Source organism: Astatotilapia calliptera, chromosome 7 (genome assembly GCF_964374335.1).
Source record: "Astatotilapia calliptera chromosome 7, fAstCal68.1, whole genome shotgun sequence".
NCBI classification, from domain to species: Eukaryota; Metazoa; Chordata; class Actinopteri; order Cichliformes; family Cichlidae; genus Astatotilapia; species Astatotilapia calliptera.
This window is the reverse complement of record NC_137428.1, coordinates 12,827,697-12,842,433: the sequence shown is the minus strand read 5'-3', so window position 1 is coordinate 12,842,433 and position 14,737 is coordinate 12,827,697. Positions and strand designations below refer to the sequence as shown.

Here is a 14,737-nt window from a genome sequence, read left to right as displayed (position 1 = left end):
AAGGAGACGCATTCCTCCACGGGAGGATGCAGTCTGTCATGTTTCTGCTGGAAGGGACAAACTGGGACTTGATATCCACTACATAAATGCCTTCAAAGGTAAGTTGGTCTTTAGTTTGGATTAGATTTGGAGTTTGTCACTTTGTCTTTTGTCACTCACTTGGTATGCCTCTGCAATTCAGGTCGGGGCATTTTCACGACTGTTCCATTCCAAAAAGGAGACTTCCTTTTGGAATACAGAGGTAAACTCATAACAAAAGAAGAATGTGAGCGGAGACACAGAGTTTATCATGACAGCCTGAAGGTGTTCATGTTTGAATTCAAGTTTGATGGAAAACTCTGGTGGTGCATATTATATCAGTGTAGTTTGATTAAGATTAAATGACACATTGCTTTTGATTTATGAAAAAAAAAGCTTCCTAACTAACTAGTTAAGCTAATACTTTTTTGCCTAACCCCACAGTGTGGATGCATCTCAAGAAGATGGGTCATTAGGCAGACTTGTCAACGACAACCACATCAGTCCAAGTGCTAAGATGAAAATATTAAATATCAATGGAAAGCCCCATCTATGCTTATTTGCAAGCAGAGACATAAGTCCAGGCGAAGAAATAGACTATAATTATGGTGACTCGGATTGGCTCTGGAGATGCAAGGTATTTCTACAATTGTACTTTTTGGAACTGATAAATTGCATACCGTAAGCCATTTTTACATTTGTACCTACTCAAATTGGCTTAACGTGACTTAGGGCATCTAGTTTTTCACTGAAATTGAGTATCACCTACTGTGCCTGGGGTCACTATAGCAATGCAGCCGAGCATCCAGTGATATAAATGCCACAGCAAGCATGGACGTCAAGGTGACAAAATGCCTGCTGCTCAGTCTATACTTTAGTGTTCAATTCAGGGATCACGCTGTTAATTTTGGTCGCTATTTCAAACATTTCAGAGTTTCAAAAATGATGGCTTGGATTTTCACGAAGGAGGCGCACTCATAACTTATCGAGTGACACCATTGACCAGCCACCTGGTGGCATTCAGTCTATGTCAAATTTTCTGATCACTTTGGATCACTTGGAACCTTGGTGCAGTAGTTACTGAAAAACTACATGGTACTATAACCTACTGGAAAAACAGGGGTAGGTACTAATGGAAAACAGGCAATTGTGATGGCTGCCACATCAAAGCCCTCTAAAAGCACTAAAAAAATATCAGCAGGTATGCAGAAATAAAAAAATGGCTTTCGGTTTCTAAATTTTAACAGTGATTGATGTTTAATGTGATTCTACACAGCAAAATCTCCAGTGTTAAATTAACACTGGAGAGTGTCTATAAGGGTCCACTGTGTGGACCCTTATAGACAGTGTTAAATACAACACTGTTGAGTGTTAAATTAACACTTTTGACAGTGTTATATGTTTAAAAGTAACCTAGTCAGTTTTGAAGATTAACAATGGCTAACACTGAGCAGTGCTGATTTTCTAACACTGGAAAATAACTCAAAATGTTAGAAATATTCCAGTGTTAGAAAATCAGCACTGCTCAGTGTTAGCCACTGTTAATCTTCAAAACTGACTAGGTTACTTTTAAACATATAACACTGTTAAAAGTGTTAATTTAACACTCAACAGTGTTGTGTGGACCCATATAGACACTCTCTAGTGTTAATTTAACACTGGAGATTTTGCTGTGTAGCCTCTTTAGTTAGATTCATTTTAAATTTTGGCCCTCGAAGATAAATGGGCCCTAGTGACAGTTCGTTGCTGCTACAGGTGATTGTTTTACTCCTTTAGCAATGGCTTAAAAAATAAAGAAATCACACTGACTATTTGTCTCTTAATCATAGGGACTTAAATTCTCTATACATGACAGTGAATATTTTAAAGACATTAGCTTGAAACTTATCTTTCTCATACAGTTTATTTAATGTTTCAAAAGCCTCTTCAAAAATGCACTGTATATTCATTTTCTATCTGTTACACACGAAGATTGAGACCAGCCAGATTCAGAAGACTGTGAGCTGCCTAAAGCCGCAACCAAACAGCTTTCCAAACAATGATCTGGACCTGAAACATCCAGAGCCTGAAAGGGTAAATATAATCCAGTGTACCACTTAATGAACTAATAATTTAATCTATCATCATTCTTTATGGATGCTGTGTGTGTGTGTTTGGCAGTCACCTGGGTGTGATGTGATTTACATGGACCGTGGCTTGTAGGTCCTTTTCATTGTTTCAAAGTGCAAGTCTGGATAACATCTGAGTGTGTGTGTGTGTGTGTTAACCACCCAAATGTGACTTAGGAGGACCACACTGTTATTGGGAGACTCCGTCAAAGTTTGCTTCATGGTGACATCACTCTGGTTTTAGGAGGGGTCTTCTTGTATTTTTTGACAGTTTGACCTACAGCATGCAGAACTGACTACATGTGCTTTGTTTCTGTGTTGAAATGGTTTGAAACTCAGGCTTGAACATTAAGATAGATAGTACTATACAACTTCTTAACTTGTTTTAGGCACTTTTTACTGCTGTAGTGCATGGGTTCTCTCTGGCTGTGTACTCTGGCTTCTTCCCACAGTCCAAAGATGTAGCTTATGGGGTTAGGTTACCTGGTGATTCAAAACTGCCCTTTGGTGTGAATGCAAATGCTTGTCCTTCCATGTTAGACTGGTGATCTGTCCAAGTTGTACTGCCCTATGGTAGCTGGTATATTCCCCAAACCTGCTACCCCACAATCCTGATAAGGATAAGTGGAAGAGGATGGATGATTGCAAAGGAATCAGTTGTTAATTATTGTAGCCAGTATTTTTTTCAGAAGAAAACATTTCTTGAGTGTAAAGCCCCCCCCCCCCCCAACACACACACACACACACACACACACACATGCAAATTAAAAACAGAAGCACAGGCCTGCCCAGTTGCAAGAAGAGCACTTGGTCTAATCTTTGTGCCATCTTTTCTTTGTTGCAGGATCTTGATGAAGAAATGCCTCAGCAAGGCTCAGAAGCCATGCATTCTTCTTCAGTGCAAGATTTTGAAGAGGTAACATTGACCTAGGACAGATTTTAATGAATGTTTCTCATGCACGATGTGTACCTTACGCTATTTGCCGATAGTGAAATGGTTTATTCATCCTCTTGAGTGATGCATTTTTAGTAACTGTCAGATTACTGTTCTTTTGTCTTCATTTTCTATCTGTTACACACGAAGACTGAGACCAGCCAGATTCAGAAGACTGTGAGCTGCCTAAAGCCGCAACCAAACAGCTTTCCAAACAATGATCTGGACCTGAAACATCCAGAGCCTGAAAGGGTAAATATAATCCAGTGTACCACTTAATGAACTAATAATTTAATCTATCATCATTCTTTATGGATGCTGTGTGTGTGTGTTTGGCAGTCACCTGGGTGTGATGTGATTTACATGGACCGTGGCTTGTAGGTCCTTTTCATTGTTTCAAAGTGCAAGTCTGGATAACATCTGAGTGTGTGTGTGTGTGTGTGTGTGTTAACCACCCAAATGTGACTTAGGAGGACCACACTGTTATTGGGAGACTCCGTCAAAGTTTGCTTCATGGTGACATCACTCTGGTTTTAGGAGGGGTCTTCTTGTATTTTTTGACAGTTTGACCTACAGCATGCAGAACTGACTACATGTGCTTTGTTTCTATGTTGAAATGGTTTGAAACTCAGGCTTGAACATTAAGATAGATAGTGTTAGGTATTTTAGTACCATGGTAGCATTTACTGGATATTGTTTTATAGTGACATTATGCAGGAAAACTCTGTCATTCAATAAGGCCCCTTTGTTTCAGTGTTTTTCTCTTTGACCCAAGAATTGATGTGTGAGAATCACAGGCTGGTACAAGGTTGAAATACCACAGAGATCACTCCCTCAGCTACATTAGTTTCTTAATCTTTTAGACGCCTGTTGAAGGCCAAATGGTTTGTTTCAGATTTCACTAATGAAAGAACTCTTCGTTTTGTGCCTTGAAAATATGTCGCTGAGATAATCACAATTGTAGCTGAACTGATAAACTACACAAAGGATGCTTCTTCACCCAAGGGCAGGAAGACGCTGCCTTATCTTGGTCTGTACTGGTTTAAACTGATAAATCTGCTGTCTCATGAATTTTTACCCTCTATATAAACTGTTGTACTTGTGAATAAAGTTGAGTCACTTTGGGAAGACAATCTAAAGCAGTCTCTGTTTTCTTGTTCTCCCAAGCTGCTCCCAAGCTCGTACTAACACGCTGAATGGCATGCTTGAATATTACTTGAGAATATATTTGACTGTGTTACAGACTAAGGGACATTCTCTGCTGATAGGTGAAGGTACATTCTCTGCTGATAGACGTCCACGCCTCGGAGGAAGCCGATCCACGGAGTAGGCCCTGGAAACCGTTTCCTTCAGATAGTACTATACAACTTCTTGACTTGTTTTAGGCACTTTTTACTGCTGTAGTGCATGGGTTCTCTCTGGCTGTGTACTCTGGCTTCTTCCCACAGTCCAAAGATGTAGCTTATGGGGTTAGGTTAACTGGTGATTCAAAACTGCCCTTTGGTGTGAATGCAAATGCTTGTCCTTCCATGTTAGACTGGTGATCTGTCCAGGTTGTACTGCCCTATGGTAGCTGGTATAGGCCCCAAACCTGCTTGCTACCCCACAATCCTGATAAGGATAAGTGGAAGAGGATGGATGATTGCAAAGGAATCAGTTGTTAATTATTGTAGCCAGTATTTTTTTCGGAAGAAAAAATACCCCCCCCCCCCCCCCCCCAACACACACACACATCATTCTTTATGGATGCTGTGTGTGTGTGTGTTTGGCAGTCACCTGGGTGTGATGTGATTTACATGGACGAAGTTTATTAGTTGATATCTGCAACTGAATTGAAAACACCTCACCTTTCCAACTGTCCAAAACAAATAAATGTTGCAATATTTTGCTAACAGTTTCACAATCATCGTCTGGTGTGCACAACAATATCATCTTTGGACAAGTGCATTCAGTGTGTGGGACCGGTTTCCTCCCTCAAGTGGCTTGGCTATAAGTGCAAAGGTGAGACATTTAGTGAATAGGTACAGTGTATAGTAAAAAGCATTAATAGAGTTCAACAAGTTAAGACTAGCTGAAATGAACACTGCTCCCTTTTTAATTAATGGGTGGTCACGTCTAATTAAAGAAATGTAGTATTACCTCATTGGTGCAGGACCTTGTAAAAATGGTATACTTGGGATTGTCCTCAATTCCCCATTCCATAACATAAACTGCTCAAAATAATAAAGGGAACACTTAAACAATGCGATGTTACTCCAAGTCAGAACACACTTCTGTGAAATCAAACTGTTCACTTAGGAAGTAACACTGACAACCAGTTTCACATGCTGTTTTGCAAATAGAGTAGACAACAAGTGGAAATTATAGTCAATTCACCATAATAAAGGACTGGTTCTGCAGGTGGTGACCACAGACCACTTCTCAGCACCTATGCTTTCTGGCTGATGTTATGGTCACTTTTGAATGCTGGCGGTGATTTCATTTTAGTGGTAGCATGAGACGGTCTACAACCCACACAAGTGGCTCAGGTAGTGCAGCTCATCTAGCGTAGCACATCAATGTGAGCTGTGGCAAGAAGGTTTGCTGTGTCTGTTAGTGTAGTGTCCAGAGCATGGAGGTGCTACCTGGATGTGGAGTAGGCCATAGGAGGGCAACAACCCAGCAGCAGGACCGCTACCTCCACCTTTGTGCAAGGAGGAACAAGAGGAGCCCTGCAAAATGACCTCAAACAGGCCACAAATGTGCATCTGTCTGCTCAAATGGTCAGAAACTGACTTCATGAGGGTGGCTTGAGGGTCCAGCGTCCACAGGTGGGGATTGAGCTTGCAGCCCAACACCATGCAGGATGCTTGGCATTTGCCAGAAAACACAAAGTTTGGCAACTTCGGCACGGGCACCCTATGCTCCTCACAGCTGAAAGGAGGTTCAAACTGAGCACGTGACAGTCTGGAGATGCCGTGGGGAACGTTCTGCTGCCTGCAACATCCTCCAGCATGATCATATTGGCAGTGGGTCAGTAATGGTGAGGGGTGGCATTTCTGTACCTGCCAGAGAGCCTGACTGTCATTGGGTAACAAGATGAGGTCCTCGGACCCTTTGTGAGACCACATGCTGGTGCGTTTGACCCTGGGGTCCACCTAATGCGAGACGACACTGGACCTCATGTGGCTGGAGTATGTCAGCAGTTCCTCCATGACAAAGGCATTGATGCTATGGACTGGCCCGCCTGTTCCCCAGACCTAAATCATGTCTCACTCCATCCACCACAAACTGTCCAGGGGTTGGCAGATGCTTTAGTCCAGGTCTTGGAGGAGATCCTTCAGGAGACCATCCGCCACCTCATCCCGTGCATGCCCAGGCATTGTAGGGAAGTCATACAGGCATCTGGAGGCCACACACATTCAACTACACACTTTCATGCCATTCAACTACCTAAAGAACAAAGTATTTAATAAGAATAATTCCTTCATTCACATCTGGGATGTCCTTTTTTTTGGGGGGGGGGGGGGGGATTAGCAGTGTATGTGTAGTCATTAAAATATCCTTAAGTGTGAACAGTTTGGTTTTTGTTTGTTTTTTTCAGCATTTGACATTACTGCAATGCTTTGACAAAAAACTACTTCACTTAAATAGAACTGCAAAGCTAAATTAAGTCTATCAAAATGTGTTTCAGTTTGTTTAGGGGTCTGGCACAAATCTTGCCTTACAAAATTGGCAAATCAGAATTGCCACCAGTCAACACAGGTGTGTATCCCATTCATATTTGGCTTGACTTTGTTTTTCAGTTTATTTTTTACCTGTCTAAAGTATTGATCAATTAAAATAACTTTTGTTCTTACATTCCAGAAAGAAGAAATTTCTGAATATTCAGGGGAGGATGGATTGCCACATTCAGTTCTGGATCAAATATCAAGCGATGATGATGGCAACCACAGCATATCAGAAGAAGAATATGTGCCAGATTCAGAGTCATATGATGAAGATTCAGATGAAGACATCTCATTATTGCCAAGCACATCAAAAGGTCTGCTATGCCAAAATGACATCTCCAAAGCGCATGAACAATCAGATTCAATGAATTTAATCCACAACTTGACAAAGGACAAGCCACAAGATAAAAATGAGCTTTGCGAAACTGAATCAGAAAAAATGACTTTAAGTAAAAGAAATTACTGCTATTTTTGTGGCAAACCACAAGCTAAAATTTCCCGCCACCTGAAAACGCACAAAACGGCTCCTGATGTTGTGCATGCATTTTCCCTGCCTAGAGACTCAAACGAGCGTAAAAGTCTGTTAGAGAAATTGAGAAATAAGGGAAATTTTAAGCATAATGCTGCAGTTTTGCATGGTGGAGTGGGACCACTGAAAGTGAAGAGAAGACCCAAGATTAAAGCAGTAGAGGGAAAGTTCGCTCATTGCTTTTATTGTCAAGGGATGTATGTTCGCAAGGATCTTTGGAGACATGTCCGCAGATGTCCGAACAAACCAAAAGATGACACGGATAAAGAACCTGGAAGAACCAAAGTACTCGGCCTGGCTTTAACTCTGGAGTCTCAGTGTTATCCGCAGGTGTCAAGTGGAGTCTGGAAGGTTCTTGCTGTTATGAAACAAGATGAGATTGCCTCAGCTGTGCGAAATGACTTTACTGTTATTCAGTTTGCCCAGTCCCTCTACAATAAACATGGACAAGACCCTACAAAGTATGATTATATACGACAGAAGCTTCGTGAAGCGGGACGTTTGTTGTTGTGTCTGCGCACAGAATTCTCAGTGCATAACATGGAAGAAGCTATTAAGCCTGCTAATTTCCAGAGAGTTGTGCAAGCAGTAAAGAAAGTTTCAGGTTTTGATGAAGAGACACTGTCATACAAAACTCCAAGCCTTGCGCTGAAACTGGGACATACACTGCATAAAATGTCTGACATTATCCATTGTCGTGCCCTCATGACAGAGGATGAAGCCCTAATCAAGTCCACTGATGCGTTCAAGAAGTTGTATGTCTCCAAATGGTCCGAGATGGTGTCTCACCGTGCCTTGAACACATTGAGTGAGGCAAAGTTTAACAAGCCATCAACATTGCCCTTTACAGAAGATGTTCGGATTCTCCATCACTACCTTCAAAAATCTGCAGAAAGTGCCTTTTGCAGCTTGGAGAACGAAGCCACAGCTCAGAATTATGCCCAACTTGCACAAGTTACACTCTCACAAATCATTGTGTTCAACCGAAGACGTTCTGGAGAGGTTTCAAAGATGCGCCTCAAAAGTTTTCTTGAAAGAGACAAAACAGCACTCCACACAGATGTTGCCATGGGGCTCTCAGAAATGGAACAGAGACTCTGTAACTATTTCTGTAGAATAGAAATAATGGGAAAAAGGGACAGAAATGTTCCAGTTCTGCTAACACCAAGCATGCTGGATGCTCTGTCACTACTGGTTAGTAGGAGGCCTGACTGTGGTATTTGTGCCACTAATATCTACCTCTTTGCAAGACCCCGATCAATGAGTCATTACAGAGGAATGGACTCCTTGCGTGTTCATGCACACCAGTGTGGAGCAAAGCAGCCTGAGTATCTAAGATCGACACAGCTCAGAAAACATGTTGCCACACTCTCACAAGTCCTTAATTTGAAAAACAACGAACTTGATCAGGTTGCAGATTTCCTGGGTCATGATATCCGCGTTCACCGCGAATTCTACAGATTACCAGTTCCCACAACACAGCTGGCCAAGATTTCCAAACTGCTTTTAACACTGGAAAAAGGACATCTTTCCCAGATCCAGGGGAAATCACTGGATGAGATCAAAATAGAAGGTTTGTATTGAAAGGAGCAAATATTAGGGCAGTAGTTGAATATTATGCTTTATCAACAGAATTAAAACCTAAAAGCACAGACCATTCTGTTAAATGTCCATGATTTAAGGTTCTTGAAGTCTATTGTTTCATCACTTTGCAACATTTGGCAAACTGCAGAGTGGTGGCCTTAAATAGTTAAACTATGTACTATAATTTCCAGTATTTGTTCTGTATTTTGTCATATCTCGTTGTTAATGTGAGGTTTTTGGGGGGGTTGTGTTTGTTTGTTTTTTTGTTTTGTTTTTTCCCCCCCCACAATTTCTCAGATGAAATTGCATTAAGTGATGCTGAAACAAAGGACAGTGAGAGTGAATCAGATGATGATGACACAGCACTCACAATGTCGGCGTGTGGCACCAGTGAGCCTGTACATGCAGTAGCTGATTCCACAAACACAGCGCAGCTCCAAGACACTGTAGATTGTGGTAAGTTACCACTAGCTTGGTTTCTGTGGATAAAATGTTTGTTACAAATATTAAAACTTAATCAAATTGTGTAATCAGCAGATGAAGGACCACTCACAATGCCTGCAGCAAGTGAGACTGCTGCTCCCTCTGAAGGTAAGGGGTGCAGTTGGTTCTCTAAGCTTATTATTGTTTCATCACTTTGCAACATATGGCAAACTGCAGAGTGGTGGCAAAAAGTCACTTGGATGAGTGACAAAATGTTTCTCCAACTGAAAACGCTACGTCCAGATTAACAGAATCAACGTTTTGGGATTTACTTACCTGGATGATTGAGCATGCATCAAGAGACTTTTATTCAACTTTTTATTCAGTCTTTTATTCACAGCGGAACACTAAATGTTGTCTCATTTTAGAAATTTGATAAATTTTCAAAGAGAATTTTAGCTCGTTTTGATATTGATGGTAGCAACACATTTCAGAAGTTAGTACAGGGTAGCATCCATTCTTTTAACAAGCAAATGTTTTTTGTTTGGTTTTTTGTTTGTTTTAACTACTACTACTTTATATATCTTCCAGAGAAAAATGCTGCTCAATCCCACAATTCCCGAAGAGCTCCCAAAAACATGTGGTCCAAGGCTGAGGTTGCTGCAGTGATGAGGCATTTTAAAGACCACATAAACGAAGGGAAACTAGCCACCAAAAATGAATGCAGTCATTGCAAATTGGTAGAAGATCCGGTGTTGGCAGGAAGAACAGTTCAAAACATAAGAGATTTTGTAAGAAACAGAGGATTAACTGCAAAAAGGCAGAAAAAAATGAATTAAAATAACTGTTTAGCCAGATGTGGTTTTACATCTTGGTCAGATTGCCAATTGTTGTTAACACTGATGTTCTGTTTAAAGAAAAAAAAAGTTCTTGTTAAATACAGAAGCAGTTTGTATTTCATAATTTTTACATTTAATTTATTTAGGGTTTTTTTTGACGGGTTATATTTAAAATAAAAAATTATAAATGCATATTTTCTCCCCTTAATATTTACCTTTAAACTATTAAAATTCATTTTAAATGTTTTTAATTTTTCTGTTTTCTATATTTTTATATTTCTGTGGGAAGCGTGGGCATTTTTGTCCATAGATTTCTTTTTTTATTTATGGTTAAAATTAATGTTCAGATCCAAGAACACTAATAAAATGATGTTCCAGTAATCCTGTGTCCTGTCAGATGTGTATTCATGGTAATGATGAGCTATTTAAATATTACATCATTGTCCCTTTAAAGACCCAATATTGTTTTTTTTTGGACCTCATAAAACACATTGTTGTCAAGTGGACAATGTCTCCAGAAAACACAATAGAGTCTGGTTGGTGTGTATCAGTGTATCTAGACTTCTATAGGGAGTGTATGAGGTCTGAAGTGACCCAAATTTTTTTCAGATTTTTTCGAACACTTTAACCTCGCTCCCTTGGCTCTAAGTCCATTGAAAAGGGTAGTCCACTTAAACCACCACCGGGCGGATTGACGTAGGATAGTCCCTCCATACCACATAGACCCGTATGTGTGTGTGTGTGTGTGTGTGTGTGTGTGTGTGTGTGTGTGTGTGTGTGTGTGTGTCCTGCTGATCAAAGGGTCATAAAAGGCAGATCCTTGGTCAGGAAGAGGGTAGACCTCCCTCACCCTAGATAACATTGGTGAGGAAGTCAAGCAGTTAAAGCACTTAGACTAAAACAGATGTAACTACGTTAATCCTACCATAAAACAATAAGAGAAGGTATGACCTCTCTCGTGCTCCCAGGATGTGGGTGTGCATTCTAGTGTGGAATACACACCAAGCCTTTGCAGCCTGTTAAAGATCACACACAATTAATTATATGCCTCTAAGTATACATGGTTGAATATTTCCTAATACAAATAACTACATGCAGTATTCTACCATATGCAAACTTATATCACTAAAAGATTATACTGACTACTAAATACAATTTTCCATTAACACAATCCATACAAGCTCTCTCAGGGTGAAACTGTGACAAACAGTCCCTGTGCAAAGTTGCTTTCCTGATGAATCTGTTTTAAATGCTGTTGGAGATGCATCAGGACTTTCGATTGGTCTTAGGCATGGCGATGGTGGAAGGTTGAGCCCTTGTTCAACAGCAGACTGAAGGTGAGCTATGCCAGAAGCTGAGAGGACTGACAGATCAATGGAAACAAAAGGTATTTGCCTTGTGTTTGGTGTGTAAAGTTTGCAGTACTGGGAGGAACACTGTCTTGTGAAGTGAACACTTGGATTTTCCGTCATTGTTTTTTGAATTACTGTGGACACATGGCACTGTGCATCAACACGATGAACACCAGTCTTCAACTGAACAGGGCAGAATATTGAGCTCAGCACCTCTGCCCTCAATGAATAGGCATGTTGAGTGACACCCTTTGAAGCAAGGGATTTCACAAGCTGGAATACTTTGTTCTCCTCTGAACTATTCAACATGTTTTGAGCAGTACGACTGTCACAGTAAACGCAGCACAGACTTTGACAGAAGGCATCAAAGGCACAGGTGTTCATGACACAGTATTGTCCTTTGCCAAGTTTTACTGCACTGTAAACCCCAACAGTCTACCTGACTTATAAAGTTTGTGGATATAACAATTGAAATTCCTCAAAGTTGAAACAACTTAAAACTTTTGTTCTGTTAACGATTCAAACAGTTATAATTGTACATGGCTTAGAAGTTAAGAGTAAATACTGCTTTCTTAATTATGATTTTTGAGTAAATGTTTTTTTTCCGAGCTCCGCATGTGTATGTCAACTACGTCATGACGTTTTCTCTCTAACCTGAACGACGTTGACAGAAAATTCTGTTCAATATGGCTGCCCTTCTCGAGCGACTGGAGAGCACATTTGGAGAAACTTGTAAGTAAAACGGAACCTTCGTTATGTTTATTTTTTCCGTAAAAAAGCAAGTATATTAATATGTTGCAGGCAAGAACTTCGATTTCGAATGCGCTGTTGTGTTAAAAAGCACAGAACAGGGCTCAGGGAGGGGCGGCCATCTGCTGCGACCGGTTGGGGTGAGAGAAGGAAGACAGGATAAAAGACATGCTGTGGAAGAGAGACAGAGGTTAACAACAGATATGATTCAATGCAGAGAGGTCTGTTAATACATAGTGAGTGAGAAAGGTGACTGGAAAGGAAAAACTCAATGCATCATGGGAATCCCCCGGCAGCCTATGTCTATTGCAGCATAACTAAGGGAGGATTCAGGGTCACCTGGTCCAGCCCTAACTATATGCTTTAGCAAAAAGGAAAGTTTGAAGCCTAATCTTGAAAGTAGAGATAGTGTCTGTCTCCTGAATCCAAACTGGAAGCTGGTTCCACAGAAGAGGGGCCTGAAAACTGAAGGCTCTCCCTCACATTCTACTTTTAAATACTCTAGGAACAACAAGTAGGCCTGCAGAGCGAGAGCGAAGTGCTCTAATAGGGTGATATGGTACTACAAGGTCATTAAGATAAGATGGGGACTGATTATTTAAGACCTTGTATGTGAGGAGCAGGAGTTTGAATTCAATTCTGGATTTAACAGGAAGCCAATGAAGGGAAGCCAAAACAGGAGAAATATGCTCTCTCTTTCTAGTCCCTGTCAGTACTCTTGCTGCAGCATTTTGGATTAGCTGAAGGCTTTTCAGTGAGTTTTTTGGACATCCTGATAATAATGAATTACAGTAGTCCAGCCTGGAAGTAATAAATGCGTGAACTAGTTTCTCAGCGTCACTCTGAGACAGGATATTTCTAATTTTAGAGATATTGCGCAAATGGAAGAACGCAGTCTTACATATTTGTTTAATATGTGCATTGAAGGACATGTCCTGGTCAAAAATTACTCCAAGGTTCCTCACAGCATTACTGGAGGCCAAGGTAATGCCATCCAGAGTAAGAATCTGGTTAGATACCATATTTCTAGGCTTTTCAGGGCCGAGTACAATAACCTCAGTTTTATCTGAATTAAGAAGCAGAAAGTTAGCGGCCATCCAGGTCTTTATGTCTTTAAGACATTCCTGCAGTTTAAGTAATTGGTGTGTGTTATCTGGCTTGGACAGATAGAGCTGGGTGTCATCTGCATAGCAGTGAAAATGTATGCTATGTCTTCTAATGATGCTGCCTAAGGGAAGCATGTATAATGTAAACAGAATTGGTCCTAGCACTGAACCCTGTGGAACTCCATAATTAACCTCAGTGTGTGAAGAGGACTCTCCATTTACATGAACAAACTGGAGTCTATTAGATAGATATGATACAAACCACTGCAGTAGACACGTTTCATTCTCTTTAATCTAACTGAAATTGCTCTGCTCGTGCTTTGCATTTCACTACGACAACATTTTTCTATATTTGTAACACCTGCTGTAGGTACCTGTAATACCTACAGCATGTTCTAATCGCTCTAATAGGATATTATGGTCGACAGTATCGAATGCTGCACTAAGGTCTAGCAGGACAAGCACAGAGATGAGTCCACTGTCAGAGGCCATAAGAAGATCATTTGTAACCTTCACTAAAGCTGTTTCTGTGCCGTGATGAGCTCTGAAACCTGACTGAAACTCTTCAAATAAACCATTCCTCTGCAGATGATCTGTTAGCTGTTTGACAACTACTCTTTCAAGGATTTTTGATATGAAAGGAAGGTTGGAGATTGGCCTATAATTAGTTTCATCAGTTGTTCAGTTCTTATAAAATGTTGTATAATTGTACCAAATCACTGAGGATACATCCAATGTGTAAATCACAATCAACAATTTTACTGTGATATTCGCTCGTGTTTAGAGAATCTCCATCATCTTTGTTACTGAGTTTCCATTTTTGTAGGGCCAAATTTGTATTAAAAATTAATATTTTCATATGATGTGAAATGACTCAATCATTTCTAATTTTTAGAAGAAACCATTCATTAAGTCCCTTAAGGTGAAGATTTCATATATTGATAATGATAAAATTAACACAAATTAAAGGTTTCACTGATGAACACACAATTTTTCCTTGCTTTGAACCCCATGTTCTATATAGATTACAGCTCTGATCTGGAGAACACTATTTTAAAATACTGTGTAGGGTTTTTGTCAAATGATTAAGAAACAGACTCTCTGTCACAAGAGACAGAAAGGTTGTATCTTAAAAGAAAAGTCTCCAAAATTTGGTAGAGTCTGATGTCATGCAGTTTCATAAACATGTATTCTCCCCAAAGAATGACACCTGAAAACTTTGCGTTAAATGAACTTTTCTTTTCCCTTTTTAGGAGGTGCCTGATATCAACGTGAAACGCACTGCAGTACTTCGTGCCCTTCCTGTATGTCTATGTCTGTGTCACTTTTGGGCTCCTGAGAGGGGTTATCATCCACTTCCTACTCCACAAAGGCTTTGTGTGGA

The 14,737-nt window shown here is 40.3% G+C and overlaps 2 long non-coding RNA genes across 5 annotated transcripts; both read left to right on the top strand.

The window, feature by feature from the left end:
• Positions 1–1,984: 1,984 nt before the first annotated feature.
• Positions 1,985–3,440, top strand: LOC145429852 (uncharacterized). The gene is made up of 3 exons (XR_013910185.1): positions 1,985–2,091; positions 2,971–3,042; positions 3,211–3,440. It is a non-coding gene; the product is annotated as an uncharacterized LOC145429852 (long non-coding RNA).
• Positions 3,441–4,946: 1,506 nt separating this feature from the next.
• LOC113035454 (uncharacterized) lies at positions 4,947–10,526 on the top strand. 4 transcript variants are annotated; one of them, XR_013910310.1, is made up of 4 exons: positions 4,947–5,061; positions 9,181–9,339; positions 9,418–9,474; positions 9,898–10,526. It is a non-coding gene; the product is annotated as an uncharacterized LOC113035454 (long non-coding RNA). The 4 variants fall into 4 exon arrangements; XR_013910308.1 differs by lacking the exon at positions 4,947–5,061 and adding an exon at positions 6,622–6,804 and having other exon boundaries at positions 6,907–9,339; XR_013910309.1 differs by lacking the exon at positions 4,947–5,061 and adding an exon at positions 6,623–8,872.
• Positions 10,527–14,737: the final 4,211 nt, after the last annotated feature.